This window comes from Aquarana catesbeiana, linkage group LG10 (genome assembly GCF_042186555.1).
Source record: "Aquarana catesbeiana isolate 2022-GZ linkage group LG10, ASM4218655v1, whole genome shotgun sequence".
Taxonomy (NCBI): domain Eukaryota; kingdom Metazoa; phylum Chordata; class Amphibia; order Anura; family Ranidae; genus Aquarana; species Aquarana catesbeiana.
Window position 1 is genome coordinate 208,625,112 of NC_133333.1, and position 15,145 is coordinate 208,640,256.

Below are 15,145 nucleotides of genomic sequence, written 5' to 3' on the forward strand. Positions count from 1 at the left end.
ACTTCAATTTCAGCTGCTTCAGAGGGGACAGGGAGCGGGGCGGGATAAGCACCGTCAGATTACATTCAGTGAGAATCTCCTGTTTACTTGGCAGCCTCTGTAATAGGAAGCCCCGTCTCTTGGGCCGCCATGGGACCACTGTTCTGTTCGATCAGGCTGCACTGATGGCAATGGTGAGGCTGCTGCATTGAAGGCAATGGTGAGGCTGCTGCATTGATGACAATGGTGAGGCTGCTGCATTGATGGCAATGGTGAGGCTGCTGCATTGATGACAATGGTGAGGCTGCTGCATTGATGACAATGGTGAGGCTGCTGCAATGATGGCAATGGTGAGGCTGCTGCATTGATGGCAATGGTGAGGCTGCTGCATTGATGGCAATGGTGAGGCTGCATTGATGGCACTTGTGAGGCTGCAGATGGGCATTGATCAGGCTGCATTGATGGCAATGATCAGGCTGCAGATGGGAACTGACTGTTATTTTGCTTCAAAGTTTCCTGAAACTTCCCTCTTAAAATGAATGTGCGTGTTATACCCCTGTGCGTGTTATACGCCGATAAATACGGTAATTATTTACTTTCTTAAGATACAGTAAAGTGATTTCACAGGTTGTGTTCTGTCTTTGGGGACCAAAGACTTTCAAATGGGGGAAGGATGTAGCGATGGTGAACTACAGATATAATTTTGTGCAATTTTCCCCTCATTCTTCATCTATAGTTATATCCTTCTAGTGCTGGGCGCCAGTGACTGTCATCATATCTGTGAGCCCAACCAAATGCATTGTAAGACTAGCAGTCTTTCAGACTGGTGATTCCGTTGCGTGACATTACATCTGGACTACACATCCCAGAGATCCTTACTACAACCCGGGGAGACTTCTGGGAGGAACTATAAAAGAGTCAGGAGATCCGCCTCGCGCTCTCTTCTTCCTGGGCCTTGCCGTGTGCACATCTCTCTGTGGCGGAGAGAGAGGCTGCGGCCTACCACGCAGTGATCGAGTGATCTCAACCCAGCCCCGGAGGGCCTAACTCTGCTTGCTGTTAGTCAGCAGCCGTGGGTCATAGCTGATCGCTTTACTGAAATACGTCTCTTCCCGGGTCGCTGTCTGCAAGGCGCCTTGCCGGTCTGGTTGTTGGTGAGAGGGCAATTGCCCATCTTTTGCAATCCTTCCTTGGTTACGTATTTGAACACTGTGTACCTTTACTTTGGGAACACTTTACTGCGCTTCTATTTGAACACTGTACATAGACACCTTTACCTAAAACCACTTCAAGGAGTACCACTAGCCTGTTTAAGCCATTCAGCTTGCTATCAAATCACTGTGCCTTATTGGATATAATCTAATGAGCTCCAACTGCTGGTGAAGACTATCAGGCCTGCATCTTGGACATTACTGTTGTTACTATTTAAAGGGCCTTATCCTATCCCTATTCTGTCTGATCTCTCATTAGTATATAAAGGTTGAATAGACCTGCCTGGGGTTCCCCTTTAGTGTGTGACTGCCTGCATTAAATAGTTAACCCTTTACTGTCTTACAGGTCATCATGCTCCAGGTGGTATTTCATTGTACATATATGTATATTGTGTCTTGTGCTGTGGAACTGTTTCTAAACTGTCTTGTTCAGGGAATTCTCCTGAGTTTGGTTGACCAATTACCCTGTTTTGTATATAAATACCACATTGCTTACTCCAGTAAAAGCTGAGATAATATAAACCTATTTGACTTGTGTGACGTCATTTAAAGGTGCTGTAAAATATGTCTGAACCCAGAGTGTCAGGTGGGTTGGAATGTTAACAAGGGTCATGGCGATGCAGATGAACAGGTAAGTCCAAGCAGTCCTCAAAGGGGCCGTGCTACACATGAATAAATAAAAGCTGATCATTGTAATCACCCCTGCCAGTGTTAAGTGGTTTATCTCATACATGTAAACGGATACATTCTGTTGGAGAGTTTGTGCCATGAAATACAACAGACTGCAGGCTGGATCACCAGATGAAAGCCTAAAAAAAAACCCAAAATGGTGCAGGACCCTCTTTTTGGTCCACACTGGAATCGGATCCCATTGGTATTCACACCCATGCGATCCGATTCCTGTACCATTTGACAGTTTGCACTGCAATCTGATCTGGGGGTGTCATTAACCTTCTATTGACACCTGCAGCGGTTTGCAGCGGGCAGTGTTAACTGCCTGCGAGTGACATTCGATGCGAGAACCCACACAGGAATTGTTCTGGTTCCCGTATCGCATATATGTGAACCGAGATTTAACCACTTCACATCCCGCCCATATTCACATGAAGTCCACAGGAGGGATCTCCTGGACTTCCTGGCCATCTGGGGGGCGCGCACGCCGTGTCACTCAGGAGCTGATGCGCGTGCCCGGCGGCCGCGATGTCCACCGGGCACCCACTATTGCCCGATAACAGAGCAGGTCTGTGGATCTGTGTGTGCAAACACACAGATCAACGTCCTGTCAAGTGAGAGGAGACCAATGGTGTGTTCCCAGTACAGAGGAACACCAATCGGTCAACTCCCCTTGTGAGTCCCCTCCCCCTACAGTTAGTATCACTCCCTAGATAACACATTTAACCCCTTGATCGCCCCCTACTGTTAACCCCTTCCCTGCCAGTGACATTTATACAGTAATCAGTGCATTTTTATAGCACTTATCGCTGTCTAAATGTGAATGGTCCCAAATCAAAAGTGTCCGATATGTCCACCGCAATGTCACAGTCACGATAAAAAACGCAAATCGTCGCCATTACTAGTAAAAAAAAATAATAATAATGAAAATGCCATAACTATCACTATGACTTTTGTGCAAACCAATCAATATAAGTCTTATTATGATTTTTTTTTTACCAAAAATATGTAGAAGAATACATATCGGCCTAAACTGAGGAAAATTTTTATTTATTTATTTTTTTTAAATTGGGTTATTTATTATAGCAAAAAGCAAAAAATATTGTGTTTTTTTTCAAACTTTTCGCTCTTCTTTTGTTTATAGCGCAAAAAATAAAAACCACAGAGATGATCAAATACCACTAAAAGAAAGCTCTGTTTATGGGAAAAAAATTATAAAATTTCATTTGGGTACAGTGTTGCATGTCCGCGCAATTGTCATTCAAAATGTGACAGCGCTGAAAACTGAAAACTGGCCTGGGCAGGAAGCGGGTGAAAATGCCCTGTATTGAAGTATTAATGTACCACTGTTGCAGAAAAGAAAAAGCATCCCTATTATTCTAGGACGGTCCTTATCTCAGCAGACGTAGTTTACCAGCTGACCTAATTGAAACACACATCCCTGCCCTCCACCTCCAGGAAATTGATCCCACCAACCTCTGTAGCATCATGCTTTTCCAATGCAGGCAGTGTCAGTGAGCACTGTTGTCCCTCTATACACAGCCATCAATTGTTTTGTACCTTCTTCTTGCATAGATTGTTCTTTTGGCAGAGTGTGCGCCGCCCCCCCCCCAGTCATCGCTGCCTCCCCCTATCCATACCCCTTTCAGGACGCCAGATGCATGAATCACAATTACAGTGTTTTAGCACTGGAAAACACTTTTGAAGTTAAAAAGTGCATTTTGTACATAACTAAATAGATCAGACCAAAATGAAGGATAGATGAGGAGGAAAGAGGGACAGAGGGAATTTGTTCCAAATCATGGACAGTTCCTCGAAATCAGGGACAGTTGGGAGCTATGCACTATGCAGTCAGATTGCACAAACTCTGTACAATTTCCTTTAGGCTCGGTTCACATAGGGGCGACTTGTCAGGCGACCTAGTCGCCTGACAAGTCGCCTCCCGTTCTGTGCTACGGAACCGTTCTAATAGGAGCGACGCAAGTCGCTCCGACTTAGAAAAAGGTTCCTGTACTACTTTGGGGGCGACTTGGGGCGACTTGCATAGACTTCTATACAGAAGTCGTTTTGCAAGTCGCCTCGGAAGTCGTTTGCAGGTCGCCTCGCTGAGGCGACCTGCAAGTCGTGCCGCCCCTGTGTGAACCGGCACTTAGATTTATGAAAAATATGTAATAGGAGAACTTACCTGAACAATCAATTTAATTTGTATCCAATCAGGCAGACCCTTGCACTACATAGTTGATGGTAGATCTAAAGGAGATTGGTAAATACAAAAGGGAAGTTGGGACTTTGAATGACGCAAAGGAGGAGCCGCTGCACCTGAGCCGAGTATCCACTCAGCAGTCGGCGCGAAGAAACTCCTCCATGGGGACACCGAGAAGTACACACTAAACGTCGGCGCAGTGACGCCAGGGACTGACGTCACATGCACGACGTAGGATACGTGGCGCCGATGCGCAGAGGGGCGTCCGCCCAAGTCTCCCGTCACTAGGTGAATGGGGAGAAAGGGAGGACCCACTGGCGCATCGCAGCTCCCGCAGAGAGGAAGACCAGCACCGCCCAAACGTCCAAACACCGCACACAGGCACAAACACTGGCCAGGTGGAGGATGTGCCTAGAATACCTAAAAGGAAAGAGCCATGTGGGGCAAAAAATCGGTAACAGAGATGCTGCCTATAAAAGTTGAAAAATAAGATAAAAATACAAATAAACAATAGCATGTCTATAACTGCATTAAGAATAAAAAATGTACATAGAGCAATATGCTATACATAATGGTACCCTATAAATAAGGGCAAAACTCACACAGGGAAGGTAGGGGAACACTACATATAACATATAACCAATTGCTTCCATCCCGGTAATATATGAAAATATGGGGGGGTTTGGGACTTTAAATGAGGCACAATTAAGTGCCTCCATCCCGGTAATTGGTAAATACAAAAGGGAAGTTGGGACTTTGAATGAAGCGCTTGGGCAGTGGAGGTAAAATAGTACCATATTTGAATTGCATTATGAAATGTTTATTGGTTATAATAAATAACAGACAATAAAAAGAGTATTCATTTCATATACAGTAGAAAATATATTAATTTCATATATGTATAAGAAGTGAAGTGTACACATAGCGTGAACATGGTAAAAAATATATACACGTATAACTGCATCTCTGTTACCGATTTTTTGCCCCACATGGCTCTTTCCTTTTAGGTATTCTAGGCACATCCTGCACCTGGTCAGTGTTTGTGCCTGTGTGCGGTGTTTGGACGTTTGGGCGGTGCTAGTCTTCCTCTCTGCGGGAGCTGCGATGTGCCAGTGGGTCCTCCCTTTCTCCCCATTCACCTAGTGACGGGAGACTTGGGCGGACGCCCCTCTGCGCATCGGCGCCACGTATCCTACGTCGTGCGTGTGACGTCAGCCCCTGGCGTCACTGCGCCGACGTTTGGTGTTTACTTCTCGGTGTCCCCATGGAGGAGTTCCTTCACGCCGAGTGCTGAGTGCATACTCGGCTCAGGTGCGGCGGCTCCTCCTTTGCGTCACCCACGTGGCATTGGCGGCATACTTATACCCCCCACTTGGAGCTAGCTGTTGACACGGCTTGTCTCTTTCTGGGGTGACTGCACACCAGCCCTACTTTTCACGTTTGGCTGGGGGTGCTTCAAGATGCCACAATTGGGTAGGTTGTTGTTTTCTCTTTCCTCTTTTTCCTTTTTGTTTCGGCTGTTTCTTCTTGATCTAGGTGTCTACTTCTTTGGTGACCCTGTTTTATCTTGTCACTTTTCCTCATCTGTAACCCTTCTTGCACAAATTGCTACCACGTCTTATCTTATCTTGGCTACTCCACATTTATATGTAAGTATAGATCTCTTAAACTCTCACCTCTTTATTCATATCATCTCTTTTGGAGTTCACTGGGTTCACTATTCATTATTTGACCATTTTTATTTGCAAAATACTAATGCAAATTATATATATATACCTATTATAATATTTTGTTCCCAGATACGTTTGTTCCCACCACAACACACTCCTGTTCATGGATACACTTTGCCCCATCTTGCTCTCTTTCACCCTGCCCAATGTTGCATCTATACTTATGCCGCCTCGGCTCCCGTGGAGAGGCTATGTTTTTGGCCCGCCCTACGCCCACCACTGCGCACCGCACTTGCTGTCTGAGTTGGTGAATGCGTTTGGTCAAACCATCTGTATATATTAAATGTTCATTTATTTACATATTTTTTACTCTTTTTATGAACAATATGGTTCATTATATCTCTATATGTATTTTATAGGAATTTTGGTCACATCAGCTCCTGATGAGTGGGGAAACACCCACGAAACGCGTCAAGCTTTGTTTTTGATGCCCCAGCTACATCCTATATGGAATTATACTTATTTATACCATCTGTTTTTTTCAATTATATCAATTCTTCCTTATCTAGTAAATGCACATTAACCATATAGATGCACCTATCGGTATCAGGCATGTGTCTGCTAGTAATACTATGCCTTTTTACTTCCAACATCAAACCACGTGTATATATTTTTTACCATGTTCACGCTATGTGTACACTTCTTATACATATATGAAACAATATATTTTCCACTGTATATGAAATGAATACTCTTTTTATTGTCTGTTATTTATTATAACCAATAAACATTTCATAATGCAATTCAAATATGGTACTATTTTATCTCCACTACCCAAGCGCTTCATTCAAAGTCCCAACTTCCCTTTTGTATTTACCAATTACCGGGATGAAGGCACTTAATTGTGCCTCATTTAAAGTCCCCCCCCCCCCCATATTTTCATCTAAAGGAGATTGTACTATCATATTGCATGGTGTATGGCCACTTTAGAACAAGGAAGAAGTAGGAAAGTATGTGAATATAAAAAAGAGGTTGTTCAGCAATGAGGGAGGCGTGGTCCATAGAAGTAAAACATGCCCTATTCTGTGATGCAGTAGGGCAGTGTATAATGGGATATGAAGTTTCCTGGACGATCACATGATGTTACAAGAAGTGATGCAGCCTGTGGTGGGTGGAACCTGACCTGTTCTGTTACTCCCATTTCTCTGCTTTCTGCACAAGCCATGTACATGTAGTGTGTGCCCCGCATCTCCTGCAGCCTTGTCAAGCTGGCTACCGCCATGTACCCAAGCTCTCCTGGGGGAGAAAGTGCTTGTCAGCCCCTGCACACTCTGCATCCTCCCCTGCTTTCACACTAGCAGGGAGGATGGAGCCAATAGACAGCCACCTGGATTGCAGCAAGGAATTCTGGGACATGTAGTCCCCATCTAAAATGGCCCCATAGCTTTCTATGTACACAGAACTACACAGACCAGCTGCCCTCAGGATTAAAGAAAGGAAAGGACTCCATCTTGTTTTCCTGAGGGAGTTTAGTTACCAAAAGGCCGGAGAAGAGACTGGACCCAGGAGGAGAGGTGTTGCCACCCAGGTCAGTCCACCGCATTGTTCCAGGTATCCACAACCAGTCAGGGGCATACTGTCTGAGTGAGGGGGATCCCAGGTGCATACCCAGGCGCACCTGCACTGAGAGTGTGAAGCGTTCCAGTGTGAGGTGACCAGTCGGGTCATAAGAAGAGCCTGCCTGTTCCAGGACATTCGTTTGGGCCTTGACAGCAGGACTGGTGTGAGGGCACTTGCCCATCTGCCGGAAACAAGGACACTGCGCATAAACAGAGTTAATTCACTGTTGCCCATACTACTCTGGGTCTTGTTAACAGCCTGTTAAGCAGTTACAGTGTTTGTCTTGCTATACGGATACTGTCAGCATACCACAGTTACACTTTGTCAATCAGGAATTTAAGTGCACCGACTAAAGTGGTTAGCCTAAGATTCAAGGCCCCATCTTTCTTCCAAGGGACTGAAGTTACTGATGCCATATTGGCATGCACAAACATACTCAGGGCTCTGTGTGTGTAGTGAGTGTGTGGGATAGTCTGACTTGGGAGTGAAGCCACTAAATTGATTTGGGTACAGTGTTTGTAGTTGGCTATTGTCAGGGGACAGAAGAGAGAGTTCTGACACATGAGAGGGTCGTTCTTCTGCTCTCCTTCTGCCTGGATTCATATAGCCAATTTAAGTGGAAGTAACCAATCTGATATAAGTTGCCATCAATGATTATATTGTTAAAGCATTTTCCCCCTGCTCTTGGGGTTATTCCCAGGTTTGGAATCCCCTGAAAGCAGCCTGAATATAGTATTGAGCTATATTGCTCTTGATCTCAGTTATTGCTCTCTAGTTGAGTTACTTATAAATATACTTTTACTGTCTGTTTTCCACAGAAATATTGCAGTAAAGACTATTTCTGTTTTTTATCATAATGTGTGTGTGTTATTGGTGCTTGCACTTACACTTTTGCCAGGTGTGCCAGAAGGGCTGAGACTATTCTTGGGATTGAGAGGCAGAGTACAGACACAAATATACTCAATCAGCTATTTTGGGGGTACCGCTACACGTGGGGGTTCGTCCAGGATAATACCACTACCCTGCAATCAACTCCTCTAGACAGAAGCCCTACAAATGCCAAGATGGACCCCGCCACTGCGGCCCAGTACTGTGATGAAGAAGGCGCTCACCCAGAGTCAATCGTAGTGATTGAGCTTCCTGGGGATACCTGGACTAAAGAACAGATCAGGCAGGAGGTGAAGACATTGATTCCAGACCAGAAGGCGTGGTTGATTGCTGAATGAATGGGATATCCCTGAGACCCACAAGAAGCAGAGAATTACAGAGAGTCTAAGGGATCCAGCATCAGAGGCTATCCGCAATCTGAGGCTCAGCAAGAAAGATTGTGTTGCTCAAGACTACCTGAATATTCTGCAGGATGTATTTGGGGGCACTGAAAAGGCCTCCGACCTCCTGTATCGGTTTGAGAATACTTACCAGAACAAAGGGGAGAAATGATCAGATTATATGAGACGTCTGGATAAGATTTTGCATCAACTCTTGAAGAAGGGTTTGGACCCCTGGGAAGTGGATGTGTTCCATGCACACCAAGTTTTGCGGGGTGCCCAGCCATTTGACCCCATCACCATTCTACTAAGAACCCAACAAGATGGTGGCATTTTGAAGTATCCAGATCTGATCTGGATTGTGCAGGAGGAGGGGGACATGTTGGAGAACAAGAAGTAAGAAGTAGATGTCAGGGTCAGAGTGGCCAGTGTAGATATTGCAGGGCTACAGAAAAGTTCCTTAAGTACTTAGACTCTGGTATCAGCTGATACCAGAGTCTAAGTGCTTAAGGAACTTTTCTGAAGCCCTGCACCAATTTCCTCTCCTTCCCAGAAGTGATCCCTAGAAGCTAAGACTCGGTGGACTAACAATACTTTCTTTCATAGGGGCTCCAGCAGGCACCTGATTTTGTTGTACAGTGTAGATGGTGGCGCCTCAGAGGTTGAGTTCCTCAATGTGTCACAACTGATGGAAAGGATAACCGGCTCGTTGAGTCCAGTCACAAAATTGGACACCCTTGCCACCCCCAGATTATGCAAAGAAGCAGAATCGTCGGATCTCAAGTCTGAGATAGCCACTTTGAAGACGCAGGTATCCCAGATGATGGAAATGATCCACATGCTGGCAGCAAAATTCACTGAGTTGTCCAGTGAGGGGGGCACAGGGCCTAATGTGCATCCAGCTTCATCTACAGTACCTGGAAAAGAGTCGATGATTCAGGACGTTTGTTTAAACTGTGGAGGTGTAGGTCACTACCAGCTAGAATGTCCTGGCCCTCTGAGGAGGACAGAAGGCTGGCATGGACCGCATACAGGTGACCCAAAGATGGAGAGAAGGCCTGGGTCTTCAAGAAGAACCTTTACTGATCCTGCAAGAGAACAATTGAGGACACCTGCAGTTTATGCCACTTCAGTGAGGAATGCCTATCGGCCTCCAAAACATCGCCAGAAACAGCATTCTCAACACCGGAAGCCAAAGAAAGCACGAGTCCAGTCAAGCAAACCTGCTGTTCCAGATGCTTCCACCAAGCCTTCTGCCCAGTTGATAGGCCCTCTGCCTGTATTGCCTGTTTTGGTGGAGGGAATTTATACAAGAGCCAGTCTTGATTTGGGTGGTCAGGTAACTTTGCTGACCAGAGACTTTTACGAGAGGTGTTTGTTGTACATGCCCCTGCAAAAGTTGGAAGATGTAGAGATCCAGTGTAGTCAAATAGAGGAGTACTCTTGTGATGGGTACCTGCGGATCCAGTTATCGTGTGATCCATTGAGGGTTGGAAAGCCTCAGAATTTTGAGACACTGGCCATTGTGTGTCCTTGGCTGCCAGGGGCTACAGGAAGTTTGTTGATTGTAGGGACCAACAAAGATCTGGTGACGTGGCTGTTAGCCCCTGTTGTCCCCAGATGTGATCCTTTATCTTCAGTGTCTGTAGGAGGGCCAGAAGTGTCTCCCTCTTCCACAGTGGACGAAGAAGGATCCACAGCAGAAGAGGAAAAAACTGACCTGCAGGAGGCAGAAGCAGTTAAACAGGAAGAAGAGGCTAGTGAGCCTACTGTGCCACAGCCAGTGGAACAGAGGAAACGAAGAGTCATTTCCCATTTCAAGAGACCGACCTGTGACGTGTTGAGCAAGCTATCCGAAGAAGATGTCCTCACCCCTCAAGGGACTCTTGACATGCCTGACCTGTTCACCGCCGCTTTGGTGAAGGGCAACCCTGACTCACCCCTTGGCACATCCCTATAAAGGGTGGCCTGTGGGCAGGACAACCTTCCTTCCTATGTTAATTGGTGGGAGGTTCCTCTAAAAGGTTCTTGTGAAGATGTAAATGGCTGTTTTCCTGTTTCCTTCCGAGTATATTCTAAAAAGCATGTACCAGGTCAAGGACAGGTCCCCCACATCTCTCGCGGCCTTGTAGAGCTGGCCACTGCCCTGAGGGAGAAAGTGCTTGTCAGCCCCTGAGGGGGAATTTTGTCTCCATCTTGTTTTCCTGAGGGAGTTCAGTTACCACTAGGCAGGAGAAGAGACTGAACCCAGGAGGAGAGGTGTTGCCTTCCAGGTCAGTACACCGCATTGTTCCAGGTATCCACGACCAGTTGGAGGCATCCAGTCTGAGTGAGGGGGATCCCAGGTGCATAACCAGGCACACCTGCACCAACAGTGTGAAGCGTTCCAGTGTAAGGTGACCAGTCGGGTCAACAGAAGAGCCTGGCTGTTCCAGGACGTTCCTTTGGGCCTTGACTGCAGGATTGGTGAGAGGGCACTTGACCATCCGCCGGAAACAAGGACATAGACAGAGTTAATTCCCTTTTGCCCATACTCACTATAACCTGGGTCTTGTTAACAGCCTGTTAACTACTTACGGACCACCCGCTGTTATTATACGGCGGCACTTTAAAGTGGAATATCGTTGCTATGGCAGCAGATAGCTTCAGCAGGTGGTCCGCTTTCAGATAAAAGTGGTCTCAGTGGTGGATTCGCCGGAAGATCACTTTTATTCCCTGCGTTCCGGTGCCTTCCGCCTCTTACCGGAGCCGCCGGCTGCGGCGGAGTCGATCGGACCCAGTCCCCTCTGTGGTATGGAGTTGAGTGAGGGGAAGATGGCCCCCACCTGGCTCCATACCATTGGAGGGTGGAAGCGATGTCAAAACATCACTTCCGCCCATAGCTCTTAAAGGGACATTTATTTATTTATTTATTTCAAACAATATTTTTTTTATTTTTTGTTTTTTTTTATTGCATTTTAGTGTAAATATGAGATCTGAGGTATTTTTGACCCCAGATCTCATATTTAAGAGGTCCTATCATGCTTTTTTTCTATTACAAGGGATGTCTTGTAATAGGAATATAAGTGACACATTTTTTTTTTTAAAGAACAGTGTAAAAATAAAAAATAAGGAGAAAAATAAATAAAAAAAAAAATACATTTTTTAATGCGCCCAGTCCCGCCAAGCTCGCGTGCAGAAGCAAAAGCATACGTAAGTAACTTCCGCATATGAAAACGGTGTTTAAACCACACATGTGAGGTATCACAGCGATTGTTAGAGCGAGAGCAATAATTCTAGCTCTGGACCTCCTCTGTAACTCAAAACATGCAACCTGTAAAAAATTTTAAACGTTGCATATGGAGATTTTTAAGGATAAAAGGTTGTCGCCATTCCACACGCAGGTACAATTTTGAAGCGTAACATGTTTGGTATCAATTTACTCGGTGTAACATCATCTTTCACAATAAATAAAAATTGGGCTAACTTTACTGTTGTCTTATTTTTTTATTTAAATAAGCGTATTTTTTCCCAAAAAAGTGTGCTTGTAAGACCGCTGCGCAAATACGGTGTGGCAGAAAGTGTTGCAACAACCACCATTTTTTTCTCTAAGCTAGGGTGTTAGAAAAAAAAAATATATAATGTTTGGGAGTTCTAAGTAATTTTCTAGCAAAAAAAAAAAAAGATTTTAACTTGTAAACAACAAGTTTGAAAATAGGCCCGGTCTTAAAGTGGTTAAGCAGTTACAGTGTCCGCCTTGCTATTCGGATACTGTCAGCAAACCACAGTTACACTTTGTCAAGCAGGAATTACTTGAAAGTATACTGTTACTGTCTGTTACTCTTTTCCACAGAAATATTGCAGTAAAGACAACTTCTGTGTTTTATTGGTCCTTGCACTTACACTACTGCCAGATGTGTCAGAGGGGTGAGACTATTCTTGGGGTTGAGAGGCGGAGTACGGACCAAAAAATGCTCAAGCGGCTCCTTCGAGGGTAGCGCTACATACAGCACAGTGATAATGTCACTGCTACTTTTACAAGGTAATATCTGGGTTGGGCGCACAAAAAGTGATTTTTTTAAATCTTTTGGGGCTTGTGATGAATATATTTAAATAAAAGTTTCACTTGCAGGGAAATGGAAGATTTTTAATTTCACTTGAATCATTCCTGTGAATTTGCAGCAATTTTTTAGGGCCTATGTATAATTCCAGCACTGAATACACATGGGGAGTTCTCGGTCACTGGGCTCATCAATGTCCTTCTCACCAATGTGTTTTCCTGCGCAGTGTATGATGGAAGCATGAACACATCTGCAGCAGCTGCAGCCAGCTAAATGTTATTATATATCAAGTATATGACTCTTTATACTGTACCGCATCTCAGAGCCTGTTTGTATAGAAAAAACCCTCCCCCGGAATGGTCAGGCAGAGGACACAGCGTGATTCTACCGATGGGTCATAGAAAGGGCATTCATTTAAAGGTGATCAGCTATGGTATGTGAGTAAACCAGATTTAAAGTAGATATAGACCCTGACCAGATGTTATTAACATTTTTTCTGTGAATAGTGTATAATAGACCATGGGCATGTTTTTTTTTTTTTTTAAATAAAATCCTTGTTTTTGACTTTTTTCCTTCATAGTGCTGCCGATTATCCGCAGCCTCTTTGCAGCCCCTTCATGTCTACATGTACTCCAGTGTTGGTGTAGGCAGGTTGTAATATGTCTGTCTTATTGAGTTAGAGGCTCGCCCAAGCTGGGGGAAAGGGTTAAGCTATGTGTGTTCTAGTGGCGGCCGCTCCATTAGGGGTGCAGGGGCGCCACCAACCTAATCCATGCGCCCAGCCCCTAATCTTCATGCAGGGTGCCAGACGTATGGATTTCAATAGGGTTTTTTTTTTTCTTTTTTGAAGAACATGATTAGAGCCTGAGGCTCTAATTGGCTTCAAAAAAGGGTGGGCTCGGGGATCAGAGCACTGCGCCCTGAGCCCACCCAGTTGTGTAACAACAGCGAATAATCGCTATTGTCTTCCTGCTTCTCCTCCTGGCCAATCAGGAAGCGGGTACTAAGACCTGATTGGCCGAGAGGAGAAGCAACCGTATTGGCTGCCGAGGAGAAGGAGACACAAGGGGAACCTGAAGCTTAGCCAGATGGGGTAAGTGCAGGGCTGGTGGGTAGACGGGCGAGTGAAGGGGGGGTGATGTTTGGTTTAAAGAGCGACGGGGGGGGGGTTTGCCTGACGGAAAGACCGACCAAGATGGGGGGGTGGCGATTTGTTTGTTTGCAACGCCCCCAAAAAATGCAGCAGCCGCCACTGGTGTGTTCAGCTCCTGGGCTTTTTGGTCCGGGCCAGCCCACCTGTTATATAAAAAGGTGGAGGGCTAAGGTCCAGGGTCCTGCTCTCAGCTTGACTTGTGGTTTTGGGACTGCTGCGCCTTGAAGTTCGTTTGAGACACTGGGGTTCCAGATAACACCCAAGTCATGGAGAATATCAGCATTAATACTACCACCTCGCAGAGGTATGCCTGGGCAGCCACACAACTATAGTTAGGATTAGAGTTTGGATTCTGCTCATATTGGACTATAACGTTAGAATCTCTTTAGTAAAGTTGGAGCAACTGTTCTGAGCCTGGTCTGAAGTTTTTAAAGGGGTACATGTGGGTTATGGCATATCAAAAGACCCAAGGTCTGTAAAACACAAAGGGGTATGAAGCAACACCACTACAAATGGGGTTAACTCTGCTAGACAAGGAAGAAGAGTGTAGTTGCTAAGAGTAACCAAGCACAAGTTCAAGACACAAAGCAACCAGTTGTTAGGCGTGATACCTGGTAAAGGTGACAGATCCTCTGGTAGCAAGGGGGTCGATGTCTGGCTTATTCCTTAGCGATCGGTTTCCAGTAGTAACTAGAAACTGAACCCGCGCTACGGAGATCTATGGCCTGGTCACATACAATAGGTACAGAAGTGAGAGAGTTAACAACTGCACACATGAGGTCTACGTTAGGTGTTTGGCTGAACCCCATTCTGTCACTTGGAGTGAGGTAACAGAGGTACGCTGGACTGGTGGAGTGGGCGCAGGCTTAGAACGTCACTCCTAATGCAACATACAAGTTACAGTGTGTAGTGACATGGAACAAGTCGCTTTTCAGAGGAACTCTATATTTTTACTGCACAGCGTGTAAAGGCTCACCCCTAAGTTGGGGAACTGCTTTAAAGGAAAAGTATAACCAAAGTTTTTTTGGCTATGCTTATACTATGGAGAAGTCCTTTGTCGGCTGACGTCATAGAGCCGGACCAGGCTCTGAAAAGATTCCGACCATACCCAGAATCCTGAACCGGCACCTGGCTCAGCTTCTCAACAATCCGCCGAGAGCCTGAGCCAGCCCCTCCTGCCCCCTCCATAGCCCAGTGCTCCAGTGAGCATGGTGGGGGGCATAGGGGAGAGCCAGAGACTGACAGTCCCAGCTCTCTGCTCAGAGTGGAGGGGAGAACTGAGTGATCAGCGGTGTTGGATCGCTCCGTTCTCCCTACAGAGCTGGCATG